The sequence below is a fragment of the Aotus nancymaae genome, unplaced genomic scaffold (genome assembly GCF_030222135.1).
Source record: "Aotus nancymaae isolate 86718 unplaced genomic scaffold, 86718_ANA_hifiasm-v0.15.2.pri h1tg000011l, whole genome shotgun sequence".
Lineage (NCBI taxonomy): Eukaryota > Metazoa > Chordata > Mammalia > Primates > Aotidae > Aotus > Aotus nancymaae.
In genome coordinates, this window is record NW_026988422.1 from 77,140,616 (window position 1) to 77,159,237 (window position 18,622).

The window sequence follows — 18,622 nt, forward strand, 5'->3', positions numbered from 1 at the left end:
GAGTTCTAATCCCCAGTGTTGGAGGAGGTGCCTGGTGGGAAGTGATTAGATCATAGGACATTTTCTAATGGTTTAGCAGCATCTCCCTGGTGCTGTCTTGTGATAGAGTTCTCCTGAGATCTGCTTGTTTAAAAGTGTCTAGCACCGACCCCTGCCTGCCTTTTCTTTCTTCTCCAGCCATGTGAAGATATGTCTGCTTCCCCTTCACCTTCCACCATGGCTGTAAGTTTCCTGAGGCCTCCCCAGAAGCAGAAGTCTATACAGCCAGCACCGTGAGTCAATTAAGCCTCTTTTCTTGATAAATTACCCAGCTTCAGGTATTTCTTTAGTGTGAGAAGGGACTAGTACACATCCCAAGGCACACACATACCCAGCTGTTACTCAGGACAGTCAAGCCAAGTCAACTGTGTCCTTACCCAATTTCTTGGTTTCCAACCCTCTTGGCCTGGCCCCGTGTCTGGCCCCCAGCTTGTCTCTTGGACATGAGGATGAAATGCAACTGTCTGCCTCTGAACTGCAGGCTCAGGTTTTAGCTCTCTCCAATGCTGGAGGCTCTGGTGGGGGATAGACTAGGTCATATATTAAGGTACAGGCTGAACCACTCTAACAAAGGATCCCCAGATACAGTGGTTTATGTAAGATGGAGGTTTCTTCCTTTCTCACTCATGTCTCTAAATGCAGGCAGGCCTGGCAAACTATTGGCCCATCTTGAATGACTTGCTGTAGTCAATGGCATGTGGGTGGAAGTGACAATGTTCTAGAAAAACCAGGCTGTGAGAGGCCTTGCAGGTTGCTGTTGCCTCTCCTGTTCTCCTGCTTTTCATCATAGGAAGCATCATCCCCAGCCAGCCTGGTGGTTCAAGGAAGGTGCCAGAAAGTGGAGCAGACGCAGACCAGAGCTGCAGCCCCAGCTCCCAGCTGAGCTCAGCCAGAACAGCAGACTCCCAACCAGCCTGCAGACACAGTGGAATGAATGTTTCCTGTTTTGTGCCATGGAGATTCTGTTCTTACGACAGTGACAGTCCAGAATGGACAGGAGGTTCTGCTCCATGAAGCTGTTCACGGACCCAGGTTAGCATCCACCCACCAGCCTAGCATACAGCTCCCCTCTGTCTGAGACAGTGGTTCCAGCCACTGGGAAGGGAAAAACCAAACACGTATGGGGCAAGTGGCTTGACTTTGGGAAACTGACAGCACTTCTGCACATATGTCATAGGACTGAGTTCATTACACAGCCACACCCAGCTGCAAGGAGGGACGTTGGGAAATACAGGCTTGTTCTGTGATGAATATGTCCCCCTTCTACATTCATATGTTGAAGTCCTGACCCCAGCACCTCAGAACGTATTTGCAGACAGGATCCTTAAAGAGGTGATTAAGGTAAAATGAAACCATTAGGTTGGGTCCTAATCCAGTGACTGGTGTTCTTGTAAGATGAGGAGATTAAGACACAGACACACACAGAGGGAAGACCGTGTTTAAAGTGGCTTTTTTTTGGGCTTACTATTCACAATTGACCTCCCAAGCCAGGCAGGCCCACCCTTCCAGCCAGGGGAAGTGTCCGTCTAGCTGCCCTCTTCTGGGTTGCAGCCTGTGCCCCGAGGGGGCACTGGAAGCAGGAGGGAGCCCTGGCCAGTGCAGGGAAACCTGAACAGAAGTCTGCACACTCAAGCCCACTTGACGTTCTTCTCCTCCTTAGACATGGCCGGTGTGTTGGTGACTAGACCGGTGCCGACAGTCCGGTTGCCCTCTCGAAGGGTGAAACGCCGGCCTTTCTCTAAGATCATTGGCTGCTGCGAGATTACGTTGAGCTTCAGGTCCTCCGGGCATAGCAAGCTCCTCCCTGGGGGCAGGATAACCCGACAGGCCATGTCCCAAGTCAGGGAGAACATGATAGGATGTACTGGGACACAAAGGGCTGTGGTGGCCACCTTTCTCCTTGCTGAGGATGTAAACCTGGGCCTCCACCTTGGGGCAGGGCTGGACGGAACCTGCTTGACCATGACCAGGCCCCATCGTAGGTCCTCCCTCTTCAAGCCTCGGACCAGAGCCCTGAGGTTATCTCCAGCCTCGGCCCTCTCTAGGCTCTTGTGGACCATCTCAGTGCCGGTCACCGCAGTGCGGATGCTCTTGCTGTCCCAGGAGCTCACAGTCATCTTCCTTCTTTAAAATGCCACGTTCTAGCATACCTGTTGCCACAGAGCCACGGCCAGGGATGGAGTACCCTGACTCCATGGGCAGCAGGAAAGGCTTCTCCAGGTCCCGGGTGGGCACTGGGATGTAAGTGTCCGCAGCGTCCAGCAGCTTCTGCACAGACTTCAGGCCTAAGTCAGGGTCCTGATCCTCAAGGGCACAGAGAGCGGAGCCTACAATGACTGGGGTCTCCTCCCCTTTATAGCCAAACTTGGGGAGCAGCTCCCCGATCTCCGGCTCCACCAGCTCCGCCATCTCAGAGTCCTGGACAGCGTCAGCCTTGTTCACGCACACCACCACATGCTCCACCCTAATCTGTCTGGCCAGTAAGAAGTGCTCTCGGGTCTGGGGCATGCGGCTGTCACTGGCTGCTACCGCCAGGATGCAGCCGTCAAGGGGTGTGGTGCCTTGATCATATTCTTTTTTTTTGTTTGTTTTTGAGACAGTTTTGCTCTTGTTGCCCAGACTGGAGTACAATGGTGCGATCTCAGCTCACTGCCACCTCCACCTCCTGGGTTCAAGCAATTCTCCTGCCTCAGCCTCCTGAGCAGTTGGAATTACAGGCATGCACCACCACGCCTGGCTAATTTTATATTTTTAGTAGAGATGGGGTTTCTCCATGTTGATTAGACTGGTCTCGAACTCCCAACCTCAGGTGATCTGCCCACCTCAGCCACTCAAACTGCTGGGATTACAGGCATGAGCCACCATGCCCGGCCATGAGCATATTCTTGATATAATCTCTATGACCCTGGCGGTCTGTGTGGGCATAGTGGCGGGCTGCAGTGCTATACTCCACATGGGCGGCATTGATGGTGATACCCTGAGCTCGCTGCTCCAGGGCATTGTCAATCTCCTTGTACTTCTTGAACTTAGCCCCACCTCCCTCAACTAGAGTCTTCCTGATGGCTGCAGTCAGCATGGTCTCGCCGTAGTCCACATGGGCGATGGTACCCACATTCATATGCGGCTTGTCACGCATGAAAGTGGCCTCCACGGCCAGGCCACAGCACAAGAGGGACAATGCCAGGGTCTTCGGTGGCCGCAACAAACCCTACAGCAGGAAGGTCAGGCTGGCAGCGAGACCACTGAAGTGGGGCATCGCACTCAGCAGGGTGGCAGCTGCCATTGTGGTCATGCTCACACCCCGGGAACACAGGGAAACACAGGGAGACAACAGCCACCCACGAGCCAAGGAGAGAGACCTCAGAAGAAACCAGCCCTGCCAACATCTTCATCTTGGACTTCCAGCCTCCAGAACTGTGATAAAGTAAATCTTTGTTGTTTAAACCACTCTGTCTGGGGTACTTTGTTATTGCAGCCTGAGCAAACTAATACAGGCTATACCTGGGCTGCCATGTTCCCAACTAAAACTAAAGAAAGAGAAGGGAAGAAGGGATCCTGGGGGCAGCATCTATCTCCCAGGAATTCTCACTCGTGAACCTGACTAGCACATCACTTCCACCTTCCCAGTCTCCTAGGTCCCCAACCCTTGTGAGGTGGGAGCTCCACCGTGTACCTACTGGCTGCTTACCTAAATCAGCATTGCAATTCTCTACATTGCATTGTGTATATTTACAAACCTTCTAAGGGGTCCATAGACTTCACCAGGTTGTGGTCAGGTGTCTGTGGTTTGCTGTGTCCTTTCTGGGTCATTAGCAGGCTGAGTGCTTGGGTGTTCCTCACACTATCTTTAATTCAATGCCAGGACTCCGTGGAGAGATGCCTTCATAATTCCATCTCTATTGTCTTGCAGCAGGATTGGGCAGAAAGCGAAGTTGAACTCTGATGCAGCTGCGACAGAGAGCTCGGCCCATCCCACTGGGGCTCTGGAGCTGGGATTACCAGATGGGCGTTCCACATTGAGGCAGGGGCTTGGACCTTTGGCCCTCCACAGTGACGGGCCATAGGATCGGACGTAGCGTAAGTCAGCTTCCTTCCACTGAGGGCAGTTCCTGGGGAGGAACCCTGTGGTGACCCAGCAGCAGCCAAAAGTCCCGGCAGCTGTGAGAATGAGTCCCTGGGTCCTGTGGGGGACTCTGCGTGGCAGAGCACAGCATCCAGACACCATGGTAGCCATGCTAATTCCAGGTCTGATGGCCCTAGCCCACCTCTAATTTTCTTTGTGTTCTCTGCACACTTGTGCCAAGCTTTGGCCAATAGCCCCAAGAGATGTGTATGTAAATAACTTGAAATTTTGAGGCGAGGTGGTTGGGCTAGGATGAGTGTCTCTTTTGAAAATTAGATCCCTCTAAGCTTCTGCTGAACGGATTCCTGCAGTCTGGAGCAGGTTGTGGGTGCTGATGAGGAAGGTAACATCTCCGGGAAGCCTGGCCCTGCTCAGGGAGTGCTGAGTGATGGGCACAACCCTCCTTCCACTTTCCCCCTCAGGGACACTGGAATTTTATGCACTGGGCTCAGGGAAGGAGTGGGCGACAGGCTGTCTGCCAGCCACAGCAGTCTAGGCAGAGACTTTCCCTCTCTTCTTGGGCATCACAGGAACTCCGGGCTCTGCCATTTACTTCTGCTTGAGGGCATTCTTAACCATTGCTGTGCCATGGACCTCTGAACACTGCGCTAAAGCCCGTGGACCCCTTCTCAGAGTAATAAGTGAATAAATTAAAATACAAAACTGGCCAGGCATGGTGGTTCACCACTATAATCCCAGCACTTTGGGAGATTGAGGCGGGTGGATCACCTGAGGTCAGGAGTTTGAGACCAGCCTGGCCAACATGGCGAAACCCCATCTCTACTGAAAATACAAAAATTAGTCGGGTGTGGTGGTGGGCACCTGTAGTCTCAGCTACTCAGGAAGCTGAGGCAGGAGAATTGCTGGAACCTGGGAGGCAGAAGTTGCAGTGAGCTGAGATTGCGCCATTGCAGTCCAGCCTGGGCGACAAAGCAAGACTCCATCTCAAAAAATAAAATAAAATGCAGAACATACAAAAGGTAAGTACGTAAAATAAAATACGGAAACTTACAAAAGAAACCAATTTTGCTGGAATAGATACGTAAACATGTTGTAGTTAAACATATTTGTAATATAGTAACGCATGTGCTTCTTTTTCAGGTTAACAGATAAGGCAGCAGAAATGTATATCTAACAGCGGCCAACACAATTGTAATATCAAAGTAGGGATGCACATAAATGATACTCTGAGACATCTGTGACAACTGTAATGGGATCTAAAAATATTTGTAATTTTTCTTGGGTTCAAAGTACTACTGATGTTACTGTGCTTTGTGGCCTGAGATAGCTTTCCTTATCCAAGCTCATAGACACCCCTGAATTCTATCTGCAGATCTTTTATGGGTCCAGGCTCAGAACCCTTGTTTAGTGAATTATGAGTCAGAAGAAGCTGAGCCAGCCTTGGAGCCAGAAGCTGGACTTTGCAGCCAGCAGTATCTCCTTGCACCTTTCGGCAGCTGCAGGGCTGGTGACTGGCAGTAGCAGTCACTTGGCATGCCTCACCATATGGCCTGGGATTGGTAATTACTTGTGTATCCATCCATCCATCCCTCCATCTGTCCATCTATCCATGCATGCATCCACTCAACAAATGTTTGTAGAGCATGACTCTGTGGGTTCCAGGCTGATGGAAGAGAAACACACCAAGAAATTATGGTCGAATAGTGTGCATGCTAACACAGAAGCATGAACCGAGTGAGGCAGAAGCAAGGGTGGGGGCTGGGGGGCATCCCAGGCAGAGGGGACAGTGTGTGCATGGCCTCATGAGTACTTAAGAGAACACAGACAGTGCAGTGAAGAATTCTGCTTAGCTGCGTCCCCACGGATGACCAGCTAGACAGAGTGGCAGACGGGGGCCAGGGAAGGCATTTGAACAGGGAGAAGGCCAATCATTCCTGTGCTTTGGAGAGATCTCCATGGAGAGGGACACAAGGAAGGTGAATTGAGCTGGTCCTGTCCCCAAGAGAAGGGAACAGACGTTTGACCACTATGAACCTTCTGGTACATCTTGCCTGGAGCCAAAATTGAGACAGGTTGGGCTGCAAGGAACAAAGATGCAAATAGATCTCCTGTGGGGGGGCCTTGACTGTTTCCGCAGAAGTCCGTCGGGGCTGCTCTTTGTTGAAACAGGCGCAAATCCAAAGGATTAAAAGGAGGTGGTGGCTTGTGGGTTGAGTCAGCATTAATGCCAGTGAAATACAGCCTTTGAAGTCACCCAGCTGATCTTTCATTTTGAAAGCTGTTAAAAAACCAGAAAATTAATGGCAAATCATTTAAAAACAGCTCAGTAGCTCTCAGAGCATTATGTCAGCCTCACCCTCCGGAAGCCAAGCTGTAGCTGTGGCTGGTGACCACTGACGCATGGGCTCGGCTTTCCAGAAGCAGAGAGTGGGGCAGAAACACTGCTCCTTCTGCGGCCTCTGCTCCGCTGCCTGGTTGATGTATTTCTCAGGCCTTCCTCCTAGGGTTGACTGGATGTATTTGTGCTGCAGAGTAAGTGTCTTTCCCCAGGGAGTTTGTCCTCTGGCACTGGCAGACACCTCTGCCTGCTGAGCGAGGAGGTGTGTTTGGGCCAACTTCAGGAGGAGCTTTGGAATCTGCTGGGCTCCATGTTTCATAACAAGCCTGAGCTTCTCTGGGTTGCAATCTGGGGGGGCACTGCCAGTTGGGAAAAACAGAGAGACAGAGAGACCCAAGAAGGAAAGAGACAGAGACACAGAGAAGCAAGGGTGGGGGCTGGAGGGCATCCCAGGCAGAGGGGACAGACAGCTTGTGCATGACCTGAAGGTGAGAAAGGGCCTGGGACGGCAGAGAAACAGCATGAGAATACAGTGTGGAAGCGACGAGTCTGGGGTGGATCATAAAGGGTGGTGTCGGTCAAGTTCACAGGCACAGAGTTCATCCGCCACTGAGGTTTTCAAAGAAGGCAATGACACACTCAGCTTTACAGAGGCAGGGGTACCTCTCTTTGGGTCTCTGTCTCTAATTTATTATTCCTCTCTCTGTAGTTCCGTCCCTCTCTGTCTGCATCTATCTTTATGCTGGTCTCTGCTCTGCCTCTCTCTTTGTGCTGAGCTCTCTCTCTGTGTATGTGTGTGTGTGTATGTGTATGTCTGTGTGTGTGTTATGTGTATGTCTGTGAGGGTGTGTCTGTGTGCTTCCCAGCTCTTTCTGGGTCTGTCTCTCTATGTCCTTCCCTCTGCCTGCCTCTCTCTTATTTCTAAGCCCTGGTCTCCGTTTTCCTCTGAATCTCGCTGTCAGCACATCTCAAAGTGCTGAGTTTTTGCTGCTGCTGCTGGTGGTGGGCACATTAACTGGGAACCCTAGAGCCTCCTGTTGGAGGTTCACAACACCTGTGCGGTTGCCTGTCAGAAGCGCTGAGCCCTGTGGAAAGCAAACCTTTTTTGTTCTTGTTTAACTCTGTGCTTTCCATCTTACTTGTTTGGCCACAGAATTATTTTTCCCCTCGAACCACCTCGTGGGCATCCTTGGAATCATCCTCAGCAGCATTTGCTGATGGGGATTCTGCTGTGTGCGTGGGCTCTGCTCCCGTTTCTGTCTGTCTAGCCTCTCTTTTTCTTTCTGCTTCTCTGTGTATCTGTCTCTTTCCTTCTTGGGTCTCTCTGTTTTTCTTCTCCATCTCTCTCTTTCTGTCTCTCTGTGTGGTCTCCCTCGTTCTTGCTTCTCTATCCCTCCCTCTCCTTCTCGCTTTCCCCTGAGGCGAGGGTAGCACAGGGGTTCTCCGGCATTCCAAGGGTCTGGGCACTGGGAGGCGAGGTGCTGAGTTGTGTGGGTTGGAGCGAGGCAGGAGTGGTGGGAACTTTTCCACCAGGAGAGTAAGTGAGCCAGAGGACGGTGCCGCAGCCACCGAGTGTTCTTCCAAGGCCTGGGTGGGAGGTGCGGCTGGAGGGACGTAGCCAGCCCTGGCGCAGGATGGGGGAAGTGCCTGAACCCCACTGACTTCCCCAGACACTGCCAGGGATCAGCCAGGACCACATCAGCTGAGAACTGCTATGAACATAAATTAAAAGGAGAGAGGCGTGAAAAGGGGCTTTGAAAGTACTCTGATATTTGGTCCTCCTGTCTGTATCTTTCCTTCTCCCCTCTCGTTTCTTTGCTTTATCAACTCCTCTCCTTATCTTCTGCCTGAGGCCCTACTTTCCTTCCCATGATCTTCTGAGCAAGAAGCCAACTTCTGACTGTGTTTTCACGTAAGGCCTGGCATTTGTCCAATGCTTTAGCTGTCACACCACTAACCTTTACACACAGTGCTGTGGTCACACAGTGAGTGGGCAGTCCTGCTCCCATTTCACAGATGAGAAAACCAAGACCCAGAGGGAGCTGAAGAGACTTGTCAATATCACATAGTAGGAAATGAAGCTCAGGCCAGCCAATGCCAGTCCTCCCTTGGGCTGTTGCGTGGTGCCCGTGAATGCCTCCAGGGCATGGCCTTTATTACTGACGTGCCACTTTCCAGTGCTTCCTCCCTGTTCAGGTCGGCGCTGATATGGCTTCTGGCCAGGACTCCTCCGCAGCTGACATCGGAGCACCTCGGGTGTCTTGGGCTTACTGGGTTCTGGCTCCTGAATCCCCTGAATCCCCGTGCTGCATCAGAGCAGCGACTGGCAGAGGCAGGAGTGCACACCTGGGCCCTGGCAGGTCCTTTGCTGATCCGTCTTCTTTTCCTCCAGCCTTGGCTCAGTTACGCCAGGAGGAGCTGGAGCGGAGGAGCTGGCCCCAGTACTAATCTTTTTGGATCCTAGAACACTGACCGTCAGCGCCTTTGGCAGCAGATGAATTTCCAGTCTTGTCTTACGTAAGGAAACGAGAAGTTCATATTTCCCAACATACCAGAAAACCATTTCTCAGTTGTCACCTGCCATCAGTAGGGGCAAAATGAGGACCAGTGGGTGAAGCAGGATGGGACTAGAGGAAGGGGTCACAGTGGGCGGGGCCGGTGGATTCCAATAATTAATGGCTGTGAGGCTCTGGCAAGAGCTGGCACCCAGCCAGGCACAGGGAACATATGATCTCACTTAATCCTCACAGCATCCCCGGGAGGGAGGTCTGCTCTTCCCACTCTATAAAAGAGGAATCTGAGGTTTGCATCCCATATCCAGAAAGCCCCCAAGCCGGAAGTGTCTGACGCCAACCCTTACCACAAAGCAGCCCTGCCTTGGGAGGTGATGGCTCTCTATTACTGGGGGTCAGTGAGCACTTGCCGGTGCTGGATGGATGGTAACTGTGACTCTGGTCTCAGGGTCTTGAAGACTCTGACCACTCTCAGACCACCAGCATGGCCAGTACCTAGGCTCTGCATGCCATTGGCTCTGGGGAGACAAGAAATAACCTGGAATTTCAGCAAGGGTCAGAAGGTGCCACCTGAGAAAGGAAATTGAATGACTAGGACATAGCATTGAAACATTTGTCAGGGCAGATGGGGGAAAGTCTCAGTGCCAATCAGGAAGCATCTAGACAAAGAAACAATAGATCAGCAACTCAAAGCCCTAGGAATGTCTCTGAGACTGACAGGGAGAAAAGTCCAGGAAACATCATTTGTGATAAAAAGCAAGCTGCAGAATAAGATGCACGGTGGGATGTCATTTACGTGAAGAGATACACACAAAACACAAAACCTTCTACTTCCACGTTAGTTATTCAATGCACGACAATGCTAGCAAGAGGTCCGGAAGGAGACGCCCAAAACTGACAAAGGGGTGTCCTCCTGGGGAAGGCCAGGAACAAAGTGGGAGCCTCGGTGGAGGGCGATGGTGTTGGGTGTGGTAAAGAAGGGGTGTCCTCCTGGGGAAGGCCAGGAACAAAGTGGGAGCCTCGGCATAGGGCGATGGTGTTGGGTGTGGTAAAGAAGGGGTGTCCTCCTGGGGAAGGCCAGGAACAAAGTGGGAGCCTCGGCATAGGGCGATGGTGTTGGGTGTGGTAAAGAAGGGGTGTCCTCCTGGGGAAGGCCAGGAACAAAGTGGGAGCCTCGGCATAGGGCGATGGTGTTGGGTGTGGCAAAGAAGTTCCTTTGATTGATCTGTAGTGTTTGAATCGCTTACAGCACAAATACATTATGTCCTTCTTATGTAATTAAAAATAAATGCGTAAGTAAATGAAAAGAAAGTGCAAATCTGCTTTGTGGATTATAAATACGTGGAGTGGTGATTTGATCTGATTGATTGATGGACTGAGCTGATAAACACTACAGAGAGAGTATCCTCTGGAACAGGCCTCATGCCAGAGCTGGAACTGCAGAAATGAACCCAAGGCGCTTAGCATCCAGTAAGGAAGGTAAACGGCAAACCCAGAGTGAAAATCCTAGGAGCTGTGACAGCCCAGGGAATCACATAATCTAGCTGGCCTGCAAGAATCCTGGAGTCTTTATCTAAAAGGTGACATTTGAGTGGGGATTTGAAGGATGATGTGTATCCCCAAATTCATGTGTTAGAAACCCAATTTCCAGTGTAACTGTATGGGGAGCTGTGGCCTTTGGGAGATGATTGAGTCATGAGGCTCCAGCCTCATAAATGTGATTAGATTCCCTTATAAAAGAGCTTGACAGAGGGAGCTTGCCCCCCTTTCACTCCTTCCATCCCCTGCACCATGTGGGAACATAGTGTCACTCCCCTCCAGAGGATGCAGACACAAGGTGCCATCTGGAAGCACAGAGCAGCCCTCATCAGACACCAAAGCTGCTGGAGCCTTGATCTTGGACTTCCCAGCCTCCAGAACTGGAAGACAATGAACTTCTGTTCTTTATAAAGGACTCAGTCTCAGCAGTTTTGTTATAGTAGAACTGATGCGTAAGACAGATCAGTAGCAGCATGACTTGGAGATGCGGAACAAGTCCTGGCAGACAGCAGCAAGAGCCGCCACTGCCTGGCAGCAAATCCAGAGCCTCCTCCAGTGGGCACAGCCAGGCCTCCCATCCAGCTCCCCTTCCTCCTGGAGATGACACATCTGGGTGACAGCATCCACCGTGGGACACGTGAAGACACCCAGATTCTAGTCTGACCCTGTTCCCTCCACCACGTAATCTCTCTGATCCTGTTTCCCATCTGGAAGAGTCGGGAGGGGGCTAATTCCTGCCCTGCTAAGTTTCCAGGATTATCATGAAGATCAAGTGGGATTATGCCTAGAAAAGTATTTCATAAACCAAGAAGCACCAAACAAATATGATTTAGATTGCAGTCTTGCTTCTAGAAGCTGGGCCAGTTGCCTAAGCAGACAAATTAAATTTACAAAGAGGATCTGAACTTTCCCTCTTATATCCCCAGGCCTCCACTAACTAGGGGCAGGCAAAACCCTCTTGGTCTATCTCCTTCTAGAGAGGCTACGGGCGCAGGAGATAAAGAGGGGAGGGTGTGAAATAGGGAGGAGATGGCTTCGTCACAGCCATGGGCATGAGGACAGTCGTTCTTTCCAGCTAGTCTGTGTGTGGGGCCAGGCCAGGCTCAGACACAGCTATGAAGTCACCAAATAGGATTTTCTTTCCTCTCAGATTTGGCGTTTTCCCTTTTTTTTTTTTTTTTTTTTTAACATCTTGCCAAGGAAATCAGCTCTTGGAAGATTCTGCACTCCTTCCATCCTGCAGAGAAGGATCTGGGTCTTTCTCTCAGGGGTCCCCAGTGCTGACATGGCCAGTGTCCCCTCTGGCCCTCCATACCCCAGGATGCAAGCAGGAATGCCACTCAGAGCTCCAGGGACCTTTATCAAGGATCAGAGCATCAGGTGAAGGGAGGAGACTTGAGCAGCAGGGAGCAGAGAGGTGTTTAGTAGGAATGGTGGTATGGCGTTCCAAGGCTCTGCTGAGCTTGTCCAACTTAGCTCATCATGAATTTCCATTCACAGAGTCTAAGAAGTGGTCCCTAAAAATTGTAAACAATGCTGTTATCCCAGAGAGCAACCAACAACGGTCTGAGCGGGACTGTCATGCTTGAGTGTGCCTGCTCTTATGTACAATGTTAGCCTGAGAAACTCGGGTTTGTCATTTGTCAAGAAAGAGTTGGAAGGCAGTTGAGGAGAAATCTATCAGAAGCTAAAGCCTTCACAATTGTATCCAGCTCAAGGTACCAGGGAGTGGTGTGGAGCCTTGATCCTGGATTTCCAGGAGGGAACCGGAACAAAGATCCGGAAACCCGGGGCCCTAGCTCATGGTCTGAGGATGTGGGACAGGGACACAGACCTGCAGCAAAGCAGGATGGATGTTGTGACAGCGGATGTGTTCCAGGGTCCCCAAGACCATCCTCAGGCTTGACAATTTGTTAGAGGGACTCACACGACTGAGAAAATTTGCTATATTCATGGTTATGCTTTATAACAGTGGAAGGACATGAAGTCAGAAAAGGGATAGGGTGCATAGGGTGGAGTCCAGGGACAAGCTTCCAGTTGCCCTCCTCCAGGGGAGTTTTACAGACAATGCTTAATTCATCTAGCAACAGTGTGGCACCACACATGGAGAGGTACCCGTGACCCAAGCTCCTGAGCCTCTGTGTCCTGCGTTTTTACTGAGGGTTGGTGGTGCAGGCATGGCTGACCACCTGCATGGCTGACATTATTTGGTCTAACAGACATTGTGTGTCCAGAGGCCTGCACCATCAATCTCATTGTTAGCATGGACTGTCTGGCACAGGCCCTGTATTAGTCAGGATTCTCTAGAGGGACGGAACTGATGAAACATATATATATATATATATATATATATATATATATATATGGGAGTTTATTAAGTATTAACTCACATGACTACAAGGTCCCATAATAGACCATCTACAGGCGGAGGAGCAAGGAGAGCCAGTACCAGTCCCAAAACTGAAGGACTTGGAGTCTGATGTTTGAGAGAAGGAGGCATCCAGCACAGGAGAAAGCTGTAGGCTGGGAGGCTAGGCAAGTCTAGGCTTTTCATGCTTTTCTGCCTGCTCTATATTCTAGTCATGCTGGCAGCTGATTAGACGGTGCCCACACAGATTAAGGGTGGTCTGCCCGTCCAGCCCACTGACTGAGATGTTGATCTCCTTTGGCAACACCCTCATAGACAAGCCCAGGATCAATGCTTCGCATCCTTCAATCCCATTAGGTTGACACTCAGGATTAACCATCATAGGCCCAAAGACACTATTATCAGGCAAGATATTCTAAAGGCTTAGGGGTTACCTCCTAGGAGCTGGTCCGGGGGCAGAGAGCTCTTTGGAATGCACAGGGTATGGACAACCCAGATCAGCTGAGCCAACTCTTTACTGCAAAGCCAAACTCTAGAGAACTCATGAGGAGCCTGATTTGTTTGCTACTGTGGGTAAAACTGGGTGGGAAGAGGGGGAAGGAGAGTCATCGGTCTACTTAGTGTGAGGTCCACAGAGTCGTGGCTGGCAGGAGAAGGTTGCTTCCCCAGAACCTGGACAACATTAAACTGAGGGAAGACTGGGAGCAGAAAAGGCAACTGGGAAGGCCAAAGCTCACCCACTCATGGACAGCAGGTTCAGTTGGTCAAATGTAGCAGAAAGAGGTTGTGTAAGATGAGGGGCAACCAGAAGGGGGCTAAGCGGCACAGTATAGGTGGCCATCGGTGGCCCCTGGCATGGCGAGCTGGTTTCCATGGTGGGGCTCCAGCCTAGAGACAAAGTGAGCTGGAGTAGATCATCCGTCAGCTAAGAGCGGCTGAAGGAACCAGAAGCGTTTCACAAGGACACAAGCAGGAAAGTCTCCTCTTCTATGTTTAAGGGTCTCCTCTTTTCTTCTTGTCTCTAAAGCCACAACTCAGAAATTAAAATAAGACACTGTCATTTCCTGAGATGTGAGATGACACTGGGGAAGGCAGGGTACCCTCAAAAGAGACAACGGTCCCACTAGTTTTTAAAAAGGCAAGGGGCCTGTGTTGAACCACCTCTGCTCCTTCCAGCTGGTCATGGCAAAGAGAGAGACAGGACTAGCACAAAGGAATACAACCGGGAGGGAGGCTTTGGCCCATGTAGAAAAGAACCTACTAACAACTAGAACTTCTAAAGATAGGCAGGCTGCCTTGCCTGGTAGTGAGCTTCCTGTCATTGGAACATGCAAGGTGGCTGAGTGACCACCTGCCAGTGATGTTGTGGAAGGAATTCTTGCTCTAGGAGGGAGAATGAACTAAAAGGAACCGCTCTTCCTACACTCTCCCCAGGTGACCTCATCCAGGCTTGCATTAAACACCTACTCTATCTTCAAAACTCACCAATTAAAAATTCCAACCCAGACCACTCCCCCTGGCTCCGGGACCTTGTCAGTCTCCTCTACTGACTGTCACGTACCTAGGAAATGCCTGGCACAGAGTAGGTGTTCAGTAAATGTTTTTGAACAGTTGAGTGAACATCAGCCCTCTTGCTTTTCTTCTCTCTTGGTTTTGCACAATTACCACTTTGGGCAAGCAACCTTCCTTCTGTGAAAAATGGCCCTATGAATCTTACACCAGCTGTGCCAACTTCACCCTTCTCCACGGCTTACCTCCACCCTAGCCCTAGAACTCCTAAGGACCTGCAGTGGCTATTCTGCGTTGCTTACCCTTGTTCAGTGCCCTGCGTTGTTGCATGTCTGTCACCCTCTCCCTGACCCTGTGAGTTTCTGGAGATAAGAGTGACGGGTATGTATTACTACATACCTGACACTTTGCCCAGGCACTGGCATACAGCAGGTGCTCAGAACCTGAGTGTTGCATCAGACGGTGGGTTTCTTAGCTCCTGCCTTAGGTGGAGCTTCCCCTCCCCATGCCTTCCACCAGTTGAGTATGTATTAATGAACTAGCTCTTCCAATGCTAGGAAATCTATTTCACTTTAATGAAATCCAATTAGTGCCTCCACTGTGGAGCCCTGGGCTCTTTCAGACTAGAAGATGCTGAACGACAGAATGCCTCTTCCTGTAACCCAGATGTGCCTTTCCCGCCTACATCTCCCTTCCAGGAACAACACTGCCATTTTCCAGCTTCTTTTATCTTCACATGTACATCTGTTTCCAACATTTCCCTGTCAGAATTCTTTGAGTGTTACTCTGCAAAATAACTTGAGGAAGGTATTCTTTCATTTTTCATCCACTTACTCATTCTCCTGTCCACTCCCACATCCACCCACTCACCCTTCCCTCTGAACACTCATTCATTTACCCACCTGCTCTCCCAAAGACACATTAACGGCCAGGCATAGCGGCTTATGCCTGTAATTCCAGCACTTTGGGAGGCTGAGGCGAGGGGATCACAAGGTCAGGAGTTCGAGACCAACCTGGCCAATGTGGTAAAACCCTGTCTCTACTAAAAATATAAAAATTAGCTGGGTGTGGTGGTGTGTGCCTGTAATCCCAGCTACTCAGGAGGCTGAGGCAGGAGAATCGTTAAACCCGGGAGGCGGAGATTGCAGTGAGCTGAGGATATGCCACTGCACTCCAGCCTGGCAGCAGAGCGAGACTCCATCTCAAAAAACAAACAAAAAAGGACACATTCCCCCAATCACCTATTCACCCATCAAACCACCCACAATCCATTCATCTTTTTATGTACTCATCCATCCATCAATCCATCCATCTGTCCATTCATCCACCTACCCATGCATCCATCCACGCATCTCTCCTCCCATCCTTCTACCCATCCACCCATTCACCCCTCAACCCTTCCATCCATCTATCCATCTATCCATCCAGCCATCCAGCCATGCATCCATTCATCCATTCAAACACACACAATACACATCTCTTTGAGAGCCTGCTTTATGTAAACTCCTCTGCCTGGCACAAAGGAAACCGATGAACAAGATTCAGTTACTCCTCTGGAGAAGCTTCCAGTCTAATAAGGGAAAACTAACACATGGTGTGTGGTTAAGGGTATGAGCTCTTGCATTAGAAAAACCTGGGATAAAATACCAGCTCTACTACTCGGTAGCTCAAGAATATGGACAAATTGCTTAACTTCTTTGTGCCTCAGTTTTCTTATGGCAAGTAATACTCAACTCATGAGTAGTTGTGATAATTAAATGGAATAATTTATGTAAAGTGTTTAACCCAAATCCTGGCATATGTTAGGTGCTCCACAAGTGATCAATAACATTGTTACTTATAGTATTGTAATATTATTCATTACTTATGGTATTATAGTATTATTAATTCCCTTATATGCTAATCATGGGATTTGCTAACTTATGAATTTAACAATCAGTTTATACACTCAGTGAATATTAGTTGAGTATCTATTGTCCTGTGCTAGGATCTGTGCTCGTTGAGAGATTAGAATCTGTTATTTTTCTTTTCTTCTTGAGATGGAGTCTCGCTCTGTCGCCCAGGCTGGAGTGCAGTGGGGCCATCTCAGCTCACTGCAACCTCTGCCTCCCGGGTTCAAGTGATTATCCTGCCTCAGCCTCTTGAGTAGCTAGGATTACAGGCACGTGCCACCACGCCCAGCTACTTTTTTGTATTTTTCATAGCCAGGATGGTCTCGATCTCCTGATCTCACAATCCGCCTGCCTCAGCCTCCCAAAGTGCTGGGATGTGCCCAGCGGGAGATTAGAATCTTATTGGGTAGGTGAGACACATACACTTGAAATACTCGGTAGTAATAACCACAAGAATAGCTATAATAATAATGACAGCGAATGTTTATTGAGAGCTAATTATACGCCAGGTATTGTTACAAGTATTTTACATAGATGAACTGGTGTCACGTTCATAACAATTTTGAGACAGCACCTATTATTTACCCCATTTTACAGATGAGAAAATCACGACAAGGACAGGCAGGGTGTCGAGCTGGTATATGAGGGGAGGAGTTGGGATTTGAGCCCTGACATTACCTCAGTTCAACAAAACAAGGCTCAGTCAGAATGCCATAGTAATGTGCAGAGGGAGGTTCCTGCAGGCAAACTGCATGGAGAAGGTGAACACGTGGAGAAATAACTTCCTCGTGGAGAGGAGCATTTGATATACTCCTTCCCAGATGTGGGCTGTGGACAGGCTGCAACAGATTCATTTTTCCCAAGCCCCAGCCAGACCCTAAGAATCAAAACACTGAGGGAAGGACCCAGGAATCTGAATTCTAACTATAAGCTACCATTTGCTAAAGCTTGAAAACCCTGCTCTAATGTTGAAAGTAGAGTCTCATCCCCAACTTCACCACCTACCGTCTCCCTCTCTGAAGTCAGGCATATCATTTAGCTTATCTGGGACTCAGTCTCCTTTATAGAAGGTAGGGATAGTAATAGTTGCCTCTTTGGCATTGTTACAAGAAATGAGTCAGTCTGTGCACTGAGCTTATTCCATGGCTGGATAGCAGCAGGAGAGAGAATACAACGCTTGGGCTTGGGTGCAGGAGGTAGCCTGCCCTCCATCGGGTGGAAGGGAGTGTCCGCTGCGGTAGTGGAAGGGGAGTCAAGGGCAAGAATGGGTGGTTTCAGAGTCTGAGGATCCACTGTGGGCTTTGGGTTGCATTCACTGGGCTTACCTGGGTTTCCAGCCCTTCAAGGTAACTGCTGAAACTGAAGCACGGACACCTGTTCATCTGGGAGACTTATGCAGTGGCTTAGCCCTTGGAATGTTCTTCCAGAACCACTACTTGGGGTAAGTGGCAATGTCTGCTTAGGATCTGAAGGGAGTTCACTGCTCACCCTGGAACCCACATGTCATTTCTAGTGAGAACTAAAAATCCTAAGCCCTGCAACCAACTGAATGGACCCCCTCTTGACCAAAAGTGATGCAGCACTAGCAAGCCCCCAAATTGGGGCTTAGCCCAGAAGGGTTCTTGGATTCACCCAGGAAAGAATTCAAGGGGAGCCAGGGGTTAGACAGTAACTTTTACTGAAGAGGCAGTGCACAGCAGCAGCAGAGGCACTGCTCCTTGCAGAGAGGGCTACCCCATGGGCAGTGCACCCAGAGTAGCAGCTCAGAGACACTTCCCCAGTCATATTTATATATGCTTTTAATTATATACAAATTAGGGGGCAGATGATGCAAAAATTTTAGCAATAGGATGATAACTTCTGGGTCATCAGTTTGTTGCCATGGAAAGGGGCAGTAACTTCCAGATGTTGCCATGGCAATGGTAAACTGACACAGCACATGAGTGGGTGTGGCTTATGGAGAGCTGCTTCTGACCCATCCCTGTTTTAGCTAGGCCTCAATTTGGTCCACTGTCCAAGCCCCGCCTCCATAATAGAGTCCTGCCTCCTGAGTTGAGTCCCACTTTTCCACCTCAAAAAGACCTCAGAGAAACCCTAAAAACTGAGTTCCTAGTCCTGACAGGATAAGAGGTCAGACATGCCTCATCCTCCCCCACCCCTTTTGTGGCTTAGACACCACAACTGACCAGCATGAATGTTAACACAGGGAACAAAAGACTGACACAGTGGACTCGCTGTGGCAATAAGATACCAGATTATAAAGCAGACCTAAGGCCGTGCCAGGTGAGGGTTCAAGCGATTCTCCTGCCTCGGCCTCCTGAGTAGCTGGGATTACAGGAC

The 18,622-nt window shown here is 49.9% G+C and overlaps 1 pseudogene; it reads right to left on the reverse strand.

The window, feature by feature from the left end:
- Positions 1 to 1,667: 1,667 nt before the first annotated feature.
- On the reverse strand, positions 1,668 to 3,331 carry LOC105717795 (elongation factor Tu, mitochondrial-like; annotated as a pseudogene).
- Positions 3,332 to 18,622: the final 15,291 nt, after the last annotated feature.